The sequence below is a fragment of the Euphorbia lathyris genome, chromosome 1 (assembly GCF_963576675.1).
Source record: "Euphorbia lathyris chromosome 1, ddEupLath1.1, whole genome shotgun sequence".
Taxonomy (NCBI): Eukaryota; Viridiplantae; Streptophyta; class Magnoliopsida; order Malpighiales; family Euphorbiaceae; genus Euphorbia; species Euphorbia lathyris.
In genome coordinates, this window is record NC_088910.1 from 110,124,153 (window position 1) to 110,139,803 (window position 15,651).

Sequence of the window (15,651 nt, forward strand, 5' to 3'; positions counted from 1 at the left end):
GGTGAGCCTGAGATGTGTGGAAAAATCAAAATTATGGTATATTGACAGTGCATGCTCGAGGCATATGACTGGTGATGAAACTCAGTTCATCACACTTGAGCTTAAACGAGGTGGTAACGTAAGCTTTGGAGACAATAAAAAGGGTAAGATAGTTGGATCAGGTACTATCGGAGGTAACCCTACTATTGAGTCAGTCTCCTTAGTTAAAGGTCTCAAATATAACCTATTGAGCGTAGCTCAGCTGTGTGATAGCGGTAGAAAGGTTGTATTTGATGCCACTCAGTGTCGGATACTCGAGGGAAAAACAAACAATTTAATTCTAACTGCCCCTTGTGTTGACAATGTATATATGTTGAGTTTAGAAAAACAGTTTTCTAAAAATATATGCTTAGTGTCTAAAGAGGATAACTCCTGGCTATGGCATATGAGACTTGGTCATGTAAGCATGGACCTCCTTGCCAAACTAGCTAGAAAGTAATTAGTTGAGGGATTGCCCAAATTGAAATTTGAGAAAGATCAATTATGTAATGCTTGTCAGCAAGGTAAACAAACGAAGAAGTCTTTTCAAAGTAAAAATATTGTCTCAACCAAGAGACCATTGGAATTACTACACATGGACCTTTTCGGACCTGTCTAGCCACTCAGCTTGGGCGGTAAGAAATTTTTCTTAGTCATTGTAGACGATTTCTCTCGGTATACTTGGATCATCTTGCTGTGTAGCAAGGATGAAACATTTGAGATGTTCACAACATTGATTAAAAAGCTTGAAAATGACAAAGACCTAAGAGTAGCTCATATTATAAGTGATAATGGCGGAGAATTCAAAAACCAACAATTTGATGAATTCTGTGAAGTCAGTGGCATTGACCATAACTTTTCTGCTCCTAGGATGCCTCAACAAAATGGGGTAGTTGAAAAGAAGAACAGAACAATAGTCGAAATTGCTAGGACAATGCTGAGTGAAAATAGGCTTCCAAAGTATTTCTGGGGTGAAGCTATCCACATAGCATGTTATATACTGAATAGGGCTTTAGTTAAACCTATACTCAAGAAAACCCCTTATGAAGTTTGGAAAGGACGAAAGCCCAACATTGGCTACTTTCGTGCCTTTGGGTGTAAATGTTTTATACTTAACACAAAAGATAACCTTGCTAAATTTGATGCTAAAGCTGACGAAGCGATCTTTTTAGGGTACTCAACTAACAGTAAAGCATAATAAGCGAACTCAAGTTGTAGAAGAGTCTGTCCATATCGAGTTCGATGAAACTGACCCTGCAGGAAAGACAACTCAGTCTGCCGAAGATGAACCAAGCTCAGCTTCCGCTGACCAAAATGGAGCTGCTGAGTCGTCACCATAAGGGCTCACCAAAGGTAAACACGAACCCGAAATTACCTTTGCTGACCAATCTACTCCTGTAGATATTGTAGAAACACCTATTCCAGACAACTCAACATTGCCCAAAGAAATCAAAATTCCAAGAGGACATTTGGAGAAGTTCATTCTTGATGCTACTGAAAACAAGCTGATGACAAGAGATCAGCTTAGAAAATATCTCAGCAATGTTGCATTCGTCTCAGTACATGAACCAAAGAACTTCTCAGAAGCTGAGCACGACGAACATTGGATCAATGCTATACAAGAGGAGCTTGATCAATTCACAAGAAACGATGCATGGGATTTAGTACGAAAACCTAGGAATCAAAAGACCATAGGAACCAAGTGGGTCTTTAGAAATAAACTAGATGAGCAAGGCAATGTAGTCAGGAACAAAGCCCGACTTGTAGCCCAAGGCTATAGTCAGCAAGAGGGCATTGACTATGGTGAGACCTTTGCACCCGTAGCTAGATTAGAGGCTATACGTATATTATGTGCATATGCTAGTTTCATGAATTTCAAGCTATATCAAATGGATGTTAAAAGTGCTTTTCTTAATGGATTTATAAACGAAGAGGTATATGTTAGTCAGCCTCCTGGGTTTGAAGATCCAAAGTTTCCAAACCACGTTTATAAACTCAAGAAGGCCTTGTACGGCCTGAAACAAGCACCTCGTGCTTGGTATGAGAGGTTGACCAATTTCCTGCTGACCAAGAACTATGTCAGAGGTAAAGCTGACACAACCTTGTTCATTAAGAAGAAGGGTAAAAATACCCTGCTAGCACAAATTTACGTAGATGATATAATTTTTGGTGCTACTGACGAATCTATGTGCAAAGAATTTAGTAAACAGATGCAAACTGAGTTCGAGATGTCTATGATGGGCGAACTCAACTTCTTCCTTGGATTTCAAATCAAGCAAGGGAAGAATGGCATCTTCATTAGTCAGTCTAAGTACGCCAAAGAAATGTTAAAGAAATTCGATATGGAAGAATGTAAGCTCATATCAACCCCAATGGGTACTAACACTGTCCACTACAAGAAAATTGTTTTTTGGCAACAAGTTTTGGCAACGACAGAAAATCATTGTTGCAAAAACCTAACTTTACCAACGAAAAGCCTTTGGTCATTACCAAAGGTTGTTGCCATAAGTTTATCCACACCCTCTCCCCAAAAATTTCGCCAAGTTGGAAATTTGTAAAAAATGTAAAATATATTGCAACAAGGAAGTCGTTGCGGTAAATGACGTCATTGATAGCAACGAGCATGTATTGTTGTTATACATATATCTAGGTACAGCAATGACAGAGTGTTGTTGCGGTAAATGTAATTATTTATAGAAATGACGTCATGTTGTTTCAGTAAATATAAGCAGTTATCGCAATAAAATTTATTGTGGCGAAAAACATCTATTAAATTAATTTTAAAATAAATATATTAATATTATTAGCTTTTCGAGTTTCCCTCCATAATTTTTTGCGTAGCGGGAAAGTGGAATTAATGCATTTCGTTTAGCAACAATGATGTTGTTGCAGTAAAATAACAAATTTATAGCAATAATGATTTGTTGTTGCGTTAAAAAGAAATATTTCAGCAACAATTGGCTGTCGTGGCGAAAGATATAAAAATTATAATTTTTTAAAATAAAAAAATAAAAATTTAAAAAACATATTTACAACTGGTCATCAATTTAGGTCATCGCTTTCCCCTTACAACTGGTCATCAATTTAGGTGGCCGCTTTTCTCATATAGCCATCAATTTTGGAGGGTAGACGATTCCTTTTGCTGAACCAAAAACAAAATCTTAGGTCGACCCATTCCTTTTGCTCAATGGTTGGCGCTTTCTTCCGCTATCTCTTTTAGCTTTGAGGGTAGACGATTCTGAACTGTCCCTTTTGCTCTCTCTCCCTGATCGCCTCACTGCCGTTCAGGATTACAATAGATACCAGGTAACTTTTAGTATGTTAGTTGGGTAAAATGCCAATTTTTGATTCTTCTATGTGGTGTTTGGGTTTGGATTAGGTTTGCCTCTAAATTGATTTTGGTTAACTGATGTTAGTTGCTTAACATTTATAATCTGATATTTTTTAAGATTCCACACTATATGGCTTTGATTTCGATTTAAACATTGTGGAATCTAATCTTGGTTAAGCTAATGCTTTTTGGGTTTCTTTAATAGCTTTAATCTATGAAGCACGTAAATGTTCCTGGAGCAGCGTTTCAATGTTTATGCGATTTCTTCTTCTACTTCAAATCTGTTGTTTTTGTTTTCTCTGCTTACTGTGATTTTTTCTTATCCTTCAAGTCTTGAGAAATCTGAAGACCAAAAAGGCTCAAATGAATGCTTTGGAATGTTGTTGGGCTCTTATTTTGTTGTCAAAATTCAGAAGACAATTTTTTTTTGTTTCTCCTTCTTGTTGGACTCTTATTTTCTTGTTGGACCCTTTTTTTATGAAGTTAAAGTGTTGGGCTCTTAAAAATTCTGTTTCCCCGTTTCCGTTTCTGTTTTCGTTTCCATTTCCGTGCATTATAGGCTTTAATTAGTTATGCTAATGTGGTTGGGCAGTGTGTTGGATTTCTTTAATTGGTTGCACTAATATGTTTGGGTTTCTCTAATTAACTAGTTATATGCTTCATGTTTATGTTCTGGTGTCATTGTTAGAGATAATGTGGTACATTATCTTGTAAATGGATCTTTTTTATCAGTTAGAGTTTCAATCTGCCCATGTTCATAACTAAGTAGAGTTTCAATGTTGTGCCACCTTTTAGCTTCATGCATCTCATTCCATGCTTCTACTATTTCATCAATCTTAAATCCTAAACCATCCATTATACTATCATTTGAGACGTGGTTCTCCATCATAATAGCTATATCAGTGGAGGAAGCTCCAGCATGCTCAAACCTCTCAACTGCAACTTCCAAACTTTCATGCCAAACTGGAAGCTCTAATGTGAATTCCATGAGTGATTGCTCATAGAGTATGGTGCCCCATAGGAGATAAATTAGAGATCCCATTTTCTTAGTCTGCTCAGCAGCTTCTTCTGTTGATGTGTCTTTAAACAGCTCATCCAAACTCATGTTCTTTGCTTAGATCTAACCTTGAGCAAACTAGAAAGTTCAGTTTGGCGATGCACTTTCGATTCTTCCCACATTTGTATGCCTCTTCCATGTTCTCCTCTGCTCTATTATAAAGTTGTATGGCCTCATCGAAATACCACGATTCTAAGTCAACATTGTTTCCAATTGCATAATACCAAGATAGTTTTGCCTGCTCAAACTGCTGACCCCCTTGAGCTACATTGACTTTATAGAGATCTGATTTGATTCTTGATGCTGCTTCATATTTATGTCCTGCTTCTGTATATTCTTTCTGTGCCCAATCATATGTTGTTTTTATCTGTTCAAGCACACACTCCCTTGAAGCATCTTCGGTGAATAAATCCTTTTCCTTGCCCTAGCCATATGAACATTTCCCCAAATGAACAATGCCAAAGCAGCCATCTCTTGGAACTTCTCTGTTGCTGTGTTGAAAAGGCCTTGTGCTTCTTCACTGGTAACTGTCCAAAAAAAAATTATACGGTGAATTAGACCCATCCATGAACTTAAATTTATAATATATAGGATAAAGGTTAGGGATATGTAAAAGAAGTATATATATATATATTAGACATGATACTAAATGGAAGTATTAATAAGTTAAATAGGTAGACTTAATACCAAGTTCATGAAGACCAAGATACACATCAGATTCCAACCCCACATGATGCTTAAAAACCTTAGCAAACACTACTATCTATTCATCAATATGGCACTGTCAACTTTTTGAGTCCAGGCCTTTTGAAATGTTCCCATTTTTTTATAGCAGTGTTCCTATTTCTTCCGATCTCCAGCTTGTCTATTTCTTTCTCAAGTTTCTCAAAGAACTGATCCTGCTGAAAATCGACCTTGACTAAATACAGCCTGATAGAGGCCTGCGATTCAGCTGATGTTTTAGCCCATTTGAGTTCTTTGTCAGAGGTTATTGTAATCAAATCACCCTCTTGATCTATATACTTATAATGATAACTGCTCCTGAGTTTGGAAAAGAATCAGACATGACTTCCTTGAGTTGATTGAGGGTACAGTTAACAGGCAACTTAGCCCAACTGCATTGTATGGCTTCTAATGCTATAGGATTGTTCAGCTCTATGGAAACTGAATCTGTCAGTTTTAATTTTAAGTATTAAATTATTATAAGAAGTGTTTGCATTATTATCGTTAATTAAAACAGTAATTTAGTTTGTCCAAAAACTAAAGCATATTTATTGAAGCAGATAGAGATCCTATGTGGTTTGGTTTCTCCGTTTTGAGATTTCTTTCTGTCATTCTTCTTTCTTTCTAACCTCTGTTTCCCATAAACATCTAACTTCCTCCACTTCCTTCACTTAACAGGTTTTTTTCTGACTCTAATGTCTTCAATTATTCTTTTTCCTTTCTGTACTTGATCCGGTTTTTCAATTTGTTTTCTTTCCTTTTACTTTTTTTTTTAATAATGTTTGTTTTACTACTCAGAAACCTTTTGATTTTACTAGGTTTTCTGAAACCATAGAGATCTAATCTAATGTTTTGCTTCTTCTTTTTGTTGTATTGATTTCTCTCTGAAGATGGAAAGATGAGTGTTTGACAGTTCAGAGTTTCATAATTATTTCTAGATTCACTAGGTTTGGTTAATTCTAATTAGACCCTGCTTAATCTTATTTGATAGCATTGATGGATTTTTTGAAACAAACAAACAAAGTTTTATATTTGGAAAATTAGATTAGGGTAAATTAGGCGTTTCTATTGGAATTCCAATTAGTTTTCTAGGCTGATGAAAAGTTCAAACTTTTGGGAGTTTCAAAGGAAAAAGATTTAATCTTTACAAGGTATTTTTGGAGGGTGTTTATTTTTTTTTCTAAATCAGTTGTGTTATTGTGCTAATAAGACAATTCTAGTTGAATCATCTGTATATGGAGGAGTTTTTATTTCTTTTGTTTTTTATACCAATTCAATCTTTGTCTAGAAATGACTTTTATTTTTCCCTCTTTTGATTATGAATTAGAAAATAATTTCTCTTGATTTGACTTTTCATGTTACTAATTGAAATGTAAATATTTAACTCCTGGATAATTGAAAGGTTTAAATTCATGAGGCAATTCAAGATAGGATTGTTTGACTAGTGTACAAAATACAAATTGTATGGATAATTGTATGGCTTCTAATGCTATAACATTATTCAGCTCTATTTTTAAAACCATTTTAACATTTTTCAACCCCAAATCAAGTCTATTTAAACCATCGTAACACCTTGCCCTCTTTATGAGTGCTTTGCTATAGTTTTGTGTGACCTCTAGAGCTAAATTACACTCAAGAATGGCCTTAGGATATTCAGTTATGCCCATTTGCATATAGCATGCAGCCATGTTACTCCTAAGATAGGATACATCTATATGATTCTTTGGGAGCAATTTAATGGCTTTCTAGTTTCCTTACTTTTTAAGTCTAGTATTGTTTTTCTATGGCTTTTCACCCAGGACTTGTATTTGTGTTCAACAAATTTGTTGACGTGGTTAATGTTATAATGGCTAATCAGTCCAAAGTCAATTTAAATTGGCTTTAGAACAATGCTTTCTGTTCTTATTTACAAACTGAAGAATAGATATCTTATTGAATTTTTTATTCTTGCAACTTGGTATAGCAGTAACAGCTAGTGGTATATTGAGAATCATTGTAATATTTACCTAAAAGATATACTTGCTACACAAATCAATATTCTGCTTAATGTATGAGTAACATTTACCACTCTAAATTCACAAACAATATTCTTATATTTTAATTTGAGATATTTAGCATTATGACTTTGTACCATATTAAGGCAAACTATGTGATGCCTCATTTAAGTGTTTATTATTTTAATCATGATTAGTATTTTCTTTTATGTTAGTTTGTGATATTTATTTTAATTTGTCATGGCCCTATTTCTATACATAATTCATACTGTAGTTTGTTTCTTTTTCTTAATAGGTTGGAGTTTTCATGATGATGATAGTGTTGATGAAGAAAGCGAAGCATAAAGAGGAATCCATGCTTGAGAATAGACCACATTTTGTATAACTAACTGTCTGTGGTTGTAATTTTTTGTGAAATTCATACTCAAGCTTTTTGCCATCTTTGATAGATTTTGGACCATGTGATGGTGATTCATTAAGTTGTCACAACATATATTAGACAAACTCATTTTGTAAAGAAGAATATATGTTGACTTGGTAACTAATTATGGCTATTAAGCTATTTATTATAAATTAGATTCCAATTTAGTTGTGTTATATATATATATATATATATATATATATATATATATATATATATATATATATATATATATATATAATTTACAAAATAAAAAAAGCAATAATATGTATATCATATTCAGGTATTAGTTTGTTTGGTAACAATAAGTTGTGACAACATATGTTGGTGAACTACAACAACATATATGGCAATGACAAAATTTTAGCTAAACAGTAACTTATGTGGCAACGTCAACTCTTGTTGCGATAAATTAAACTATAAAGCAATGATAAATATCGTTGCTAAACGTTAAACTATATAGCAACGATAAATATCATTGTTAAACGTAAAAATATATAGCAATGACATATGTCGTTGCTAAATCTTAACAATTATACAAATGATGGAATTTGTTGCTGAACCAAAAAAATATATAGCAACGCGAGATGCCGTTGCAAAAGATATATTTCATCTATTCGGATATGTTACAGATTTGGCAACGTAAAACGTTTCGCAACAACGATGTTGTTGCTGAATATATATATTTGGCAACAACACTTATATCGTTGCAGAACGCTTTGGCAACAGACATACTCATAACGACGCGTTGTCGTTGCAAATACTGGATTGTCGTTGCAAAACATGTTTTTAGCAACGATATTTTGCGTTGCCAAAAAACAATTTTCTTGTAGTGGTCCTTTCTGCTGACGAGAAAGGTAAGTCAGTAGACAGCAAATTATATCGAGGTATGATTGACTCTTTACTTTATCTTACTGCTAGTAGACCTGACATTCAGTACTCAGTATGTTATTGCGCAAGATATCAAGCTGACCCCAGGGAATCTCACCTTATAGCTGTAAAAAGAATTTTCAGATATTTGCAGAGCTCAGTTAATGCAGGTTTATGGTATCCAAATACAAATGACTTTACACTCATTGGATACACTGATGCTGACTATGGACGAGATAAGCTAGAGAGTAAGAGTACTTCAGGAGGGCTTCACTTTCTTGGAAGCTGTCTAGTATCTTGGTTCAGTAAGAAGCAATCATCAGTGGCCTTGTCAACAACTGAAGCTGAGTACATTGCTGCTGGAATCTGTGTGGCTCAAGTCCTATGGATAAAGCAACAGCTTGAGGATTATGGTGTAAAAACAGAAACAATAGAAGTCAAACGTGACAACAAGAGTGCCATTGACTTATCCAAAAATCCAATTCAACACAGCTGGATGAAGCATGTCAGCATAAGGCATCACTTCATAAGGGATCATATACTCAAGGGTGAGATCAAGCTGACCTACGTTCCTACAGATGAACAGCTTGCAAATATCTTCACAAAGCCTCTGGCTCGTGAGCAATTTAACATACTAAGGGAAGCTATTGGTATGTCTAACCCTCTTCACTAAAATTATATGTTTAAATTGAATGTTGAGTGATTACCATGCTGAGTGAGCTGTGCTATATGTGTAACTATTACATGCTGAGCTAAGTATTAACTGTATCACTCCATGCTGAGTAGACATATATATTGAGTGATTAACATAAGCTGAGTTACTAAGCACGCGAACATTCATTCTACGTAAAACTGACTTCCTAGAATCTCAAACGTTTAGGCTTATCGAAACTAAGTAAAACTCTTATGCACAATAAATGCTAGCACGCGCATTAATAGCCACCTAGGATGACGTAGGCACAATAATTAGAAAACACATCCGTCGATTGTGTCATAAATGCCAGAATCATTGTCGATTGACCATCTCGAAGTAAAACGGCTACTCCAACCTATCAGATCAACTCGATTTTTCTATAAGTAGTGGACGAATTCCCACTTGTATCTCTCTTACACTCAAAATTTCTGGCATTCAATCTATCTCTCTCTCAAATCCCAGAACCTCTCTAAAATTCTTGAGAAAACCATGTTTGATTCTCAAAACATCTCCGGCGGCGATTACGACCAAAATCGCTCCGATGAAAATCCTTCGTCCCCTGCTCAACAGGAATATGTTGAGACTTCCAGTGAGTCTCAAGATCATGGCCAGCATGACCAATCTAGGGTCAACACCCCAAGCAAGAACCCTCAAGCTAACCAGGCAACCCCTTCGAAAAGGAAGAAAGAAAAGAAAGACAAGCAACCTAAGGAATTTGTTCAGGTTTACAACTGCGTAAAGAACTGTGAGGTACTTCGTTGCCGGTGGTTCTCCCCAAGCTTTGTAACTGCTGAGCAACCGTTCTGTGAGTGGATCTCCAAAAACGGGTGGTCAGAATTCTTTTCTATTTCTGGTAAAACTTATCCTCGGTTAGTAAGGGAATTCTATTCGAACCTCAAAGTGGATAAGGACAATGCTGACCATCTAGTCACCAAGGTCAAAGGCAAAGATATCACAATAACCCCATCTTATCTAGCAACTTTGCTAAAGATGCCAAACAAAGGTAAAGAATTCAGAACCACAAACGCCAAACTTGACTACCCCGTTGAATTCTGTAAACCGAAGGACCACAAGGGAGAAATTGCCAGCACGTGTATGGGTTAGAATCAAAAAATGGCTCATTACATCCTGACCAACTTCATATTTCCTAAGGTAAACTCCGCTTCATCAGCATCAAATTTCGAGCAAAATTTTATCTGGCACATGCTGACCTACCGACCACTCAATATGCCCGTCTTTCTCGTCGGTGCATTACAATGGAGTACTGGGAAACTCAGGATGGGCTCCCTCATCACGAGAATTCTTAAAGACCATCAGGTAAACATGGTTGGTGAAACTGAGTCATGGGGTACTGAGATCACAGCAGCACTGCTGTTTGGGTTAGCACACAACCAACCCCTTAAGTCTAAGAAAGGAAAGGGGGCTATTGAGGAGAATGTGGAAGAAGTTCATGCTGAGGAAGAAGCACAGGGTGTGCCGACCAAGAAAGGAAATATAGTAGTTGTAAGCAAGGAACCTGCTGATCGCACAAGGCAGGACAAGAAGAGGAAAGCTGACCAGTCAGCAAAGGAGATGAACACAGCTCCTAAAAAGCTAAGAATTGTGAGAATCCATCTCTGCCCTTACCACACTCCAATTCCAGTTCTTCAGCAATACCATTAAACCAACCTTGGACCAACTCACGGAAAAATAAGCCACTATTTCTCAAGCTGAGGAACAAGCCAAGACTCCTGAGAATCCAATTTCTGCCGAGCAAGAGCTCGAAGTCCAAGCTGCTCAAAATCAAGAGTTAGCAAAGGAAAATCCTGCCCAGGTCAACACTGATCTACCTTCACCTTCAACTCAACTTCAAGCTGACTCTGAACAGGTCAATATCTCTGCCGATCCACCTCTTCCAAATCCTTCAAGGCAGAATGAAAACCAGTCAGTTCCTGCTGGTAATCTGAATCAAAGTCCAGCCGCTGACCATGCTGGCACATCTCATTCTGGACAGCACCAAACTCCTTCTCCATCCGGTGCTATTCCAATTCTGGTCGCTGAGCATCATCCTGATGGGAGTTACGCTTACTTGCATGCAACTGAGTCTGGGAGAAGAATCATTGACTCAGCTCAATCATTACTTCAGGACATTAACCAATCTCATGCCGATGCTGCTGGGTCTGTCCATGTTGAGCCTCAACACATATCTTCTGTCACTCAGCTTCTATCTGAAATCAAGGGTCTTAAGGATCTACTGAGTGTTATGACATCCTTTCAATCTCAACAACCCAAGCAAGACTCTATAGTAAAGCTGGCTGAACTCCAGCTGACAATGGTCAATCATATGAACTCCCTCCAGGGCCAACTCAACACTTTGTCAGCTGCGAACTCACTCTATGCAACCTCTGCTGAGGTTCATCAACTCTTTACCCAGCTAAGTTCTGAACTGACCGGGTGTAGACACCGAGTCGGAGGACCTGTGATGAAAACCTGAAACAAGACGGTTGAAGCGGTTGGTTCCGGGAGTTTTAACGCGGAAAAAATGTATAATAAAAAAAACGAGAGGTCAGTAGGAGTCGCGATCGCCGAGTGGACGGCTCGCGAGTGCTCAACAACGTGGTGCGAGCGCCTAGCGGCAGTTGTCGCGTGCCCGATGATAGTTGGACGCACGCCCGACAGCTCGGGGTGCAAGCCCGACGGCCGCTGGGCACGCGCGCCCGACAGCGCGTAGCGTACGCCCGACGGCCGCTGGGCGCACGCGCCCGGCAGCCTCTGGGCGAACGCCCAACAGCGGTGGGCGAACGCCCAACCTTCGTTGGGCGGACGCCCAACTTTTGTTGGGCGGACGCCCAACGAAAGTTGCGCGTTCACCCAACATAGGTTGGGCGTTCGCCCAACTAGTGTTGGGTGATAGCCCAACCTACTTCGGGCGACGCCCAATTTTAATCGGGCGTCGCCCAAAGTTTCCAGGAATCCATGCCTATATAAGGCACGAATCCCCATGCATTTTGAGGGGGGGATTTTTGGAAGAGCTTTCTCATTCTAGACATTTTTAGAGAGAGAAAGTGAAATTTTTTGAGGAAAATATTTTTTTTCCTCAAAAAGTCCGAATTTCCTAAAAGTTAAATTTTTACTAAAAAACCCGAAAAACACAAAAAACGCAACTCGTGGAATCAACCGACTTCAGCCGTCAAATACCGATCTTGAGGTATTATCCGAGGACTAGACTCGTTTTATTTATTTTATTTTATTTAAATCATTTCCTTTATTTATTTATTTTTATGTTATAATTTTATTTATTTAGTTCGTTATTTATTTATCACGTTTTATTTAATTTTTCGTATTTATTTAATTTTCGTCTCGTATTAGATAAACGTTCGGTTTTGTTTTAAAATTAAAACCTCGTTTTAACATCCCAATACGAACCGTGATCCGATTCAAAGGTAGTTCGGGATTAATAAAAACGTTGTAATTATAAGTTTTAAAAAATATTTCTAAAAAATATTTTAAAATAAAACGTCGTTTTAGGATTCTCCGTTATAGGCTATGATCCAATTTGGGTAGCTCGGAGGTCCAAAACGATAGAATAGATCCAATTTAAAGCGTTTGAACAAATCTGGAAACTGTTGGAGTAGTTCTGTAATTTTACGTTTTCTGTCACTAAAGGCTGTTTACCGACGGATTTTCCGTCGGTAAAGCTGCTGAAATGTAAAAAATGCTGTTTTGGTCCCTCCTTCTCAACTTTTAGGCTTTTGGTCCTTTATATACATATGTATATTTATGTAATATATACTTTCAAGCTATTTTAAATATTTTGTACATATATTTATTTAATGTGTTTATATATCATTTCCTTTCATCGATTTGATTTAGAGTTTATTCTCTATATATTATTATGTACAAAACTATTTTTATTTGGAGTTGATTTTCTTATTTATGAATTTTATTCTCTATCTTTACATTATTTCTTAAATAAAAACCAAAGTGTATTTTAATTAGCCTTATCCTTATTTTCACCTATGTATGTATTACTACTTTCCTTATCATATATTTGATCTATATATATTATTACTATTTTACCATTCTTACATATACGTATAAATATGTATATTTATTCTCCATTTGGATTTCCTATAGGTATATATTCTTTAAATATGTTTGGTTGGGTGAATTTGGATTTAATTTGTTATTTGTTGCAATTATATTCAAGTAAGGATTAATTGAGTGAAAAAGGGAAAATAAATCACAAAAAAGAAAGTTTAATTTGTTGGTTTAAATTAAAGCTTTTCTAGATGTTCCCAAAGTGTAAATAACGTTTTCTTGACATCTTTAAATCGTTTCCAAAATATCATGTTTTAAAACCTTAATTCGTTCCAACGACGGATTAAGCGAACCTTGTAATTAAAACCGTTTCTTAAAATTGCTTTTAATAATAGAGTTTTTGAATTGTTAAAAGGTTTTGTACAAAATAAATTGACTTGTATGTTTAATCACGTTTTCTTGTTAAAAGCTTTTATCTCAACATTTTCAAACGCTCGAGTCGTTCCAACGGCGGTTCGAGTGAACGCCATTAACGGGGTTTTAAAACGTTCCTAAATCATTCCAACATCGATTAAGGTATGAATCATGAAAATAAACTCATTTTGGGAAGTGAGTTTAGTTTAGAGTTAGTGTGTAATACGAATCATAAATCACATTATAAACAAATCAATTCTTTCTTCTCCCCCTCTCTCTCCTATGTATTTTGAACTGATGTAAATGGGTGGTTCTTTACCAAAATGGCTTTCAATAATATATGCTCAAAACGGTTTTCAAAACGAGAAAGAAAAGGTTTCAAATGAATTTTAAACTTAAAGAAATATGCGATTAGTCCGTTATCGCCTAACACGCTGAGTAGGAGGCCGGTGGTTCATAACCGGGCGATGTCGGGGTGCCTAGTAGCCTTTCTCCGGAAGGGAGCTAGCCTTCTCGGCTCGTACCTAAGTTTCCCGAACCCTCACCAGTCTCCCGCAAGGGATCGGTGTTCATTTTCCCATTCGTGGGTGGCGACTCTTCCATACTCCGAGCTCCGGTCCTGCCGAGCAGCTTGATTCCACGATTGGTTGCTTTCGGCGCCAATCACCGCTTACGTCGCCATGAGGTGTCCACCCCCCGTTCCGCCCGGGAGATTAGGCCGCGGCACCTCGTCTAACAAGTGGCGACTCTGCTGGGGAAGCGAGAAATTTGATTCCGGAAGGCGTGTATTAAGCCCTTAACGGGGACGGATCGTATTATTTCTTTTCGTATTCATTCATAAGCATTATTTCAAACCTTTTGGGTAATTTCCGCGAAACCTCTAGCGAGAGTCCATTCGTCGCTCGAAAGAGGCTAGTGTAAGTTCCCCCTTACAGTAAGGCGCCAAAGGGTCCCCATCCATTCATTAGGGGCGAATTTGTGCGGTCCTGTGAGGTCCCGCGATCAGCCGTGTCAGCATATAGTAGCCTTAGAAGTTGCCATAGGATTACCCGTTACCATTTTTGATGTGATAAATGAATTAGTTCGTGTTTTCAAATTGCCATGATACGTGTCTAATCCTAAAATATGTAAAGAAAATGAAACGATATGTTAATATATACTCTTAAACCGATATACAAACTACCCCAAAACATCGAAACGATTCGAACTAAAGACGACTTAGTCATCTCGTATGAATGAACTTGTGCGACCCGTCTGGTCCCTTTCCGTGTCCCGAAGAAGGCACATGTTCAGGAAATGCGTTATGACGTAAGCACGTATTGGTATGAATCGGTTTGGTATTAAGGATAGTTATATCTCGATTCAAAAGACTATATTAACAGTGGCCGTTATTCACATTCTTTAAATAGGTTGGGATAAAACGAGATTATGACAAAACGAAAACAAAGAACATTTCTGTTTCGAATGACCCCGCTGTAACGTAAAGCGTTTCGCAAACGTGGCCCGTCCCTTCCGAATAAAAGACGAGCTCTTACGTTATGCATGGTGTCGTTCTTAAGAGAAATGGACGTGTCTGCAAAAGTGACTAAGAAAATAAAAGAAAAGCCAAAAATAAACAAACGACCAAAGTCATTCTGTATCTACGATGTATATCCATCCCGAGGGTAGTTAAAGAAAATGAACCAATGCCGTTAAATACGTGTCTCGAGCCGGTATATACTCCGTTTAAAATCACAAAGCCGAATTAAGCTAAACCGTATAATTGCGCCATATGGACGAGACTGTAGGTTTGACTAACGACTCGATCATTTCGACCGTTACCAAAACTACAAGAAATATGGCCCGATATACACGTTTGCTTAACTCATGCCTAACTGAAAAAGAACGGTGATATCCCTGCTTCGAATAAACATGTGATTCAACGAAACGTTGATTTTCTATAACCACGCTAAGGTGATATATCCCGTAGATTGGAAGGAACAAAGAGTTGTTGCTAGCCGACAGATTACCGTTCGCTCAAATAAGACTCGCCGTCTTTTTACGTAGCCAAAACGAGCAAACGGATTCTTAACGCTAAAAACAAACATGTTACGCGATGAGTCCGTTCCT

General features: G+C 37.3%; 1 long non-coding RNA gene and 1 pseudogene across 1 annotated transcript; one reads left to right on the forward strand and one right to left on the reverse strand.

The window, feature by feature from the left end:
* Positions 1-3,070: 3,070 nt before the first annotated feature.
* On the forward strand, positions 3,071-7,711 carry LOC136210593 (uncharacterized). The gene is made up of 2 exons (XR_010678125.1): positions 3,071-3,324; positions 7,419-7,711. It is a non-coding gene; the product is annotated as an uncharacterized lncRNA (long non-coding RNA).
* Positions 4,053-4,970, reverse strand: LOC136211148 (protein PHOX1-like; annotated as a pseudogene).
* Positions 7,712-15,651: the final 7,940 nt, after the last annotated feature.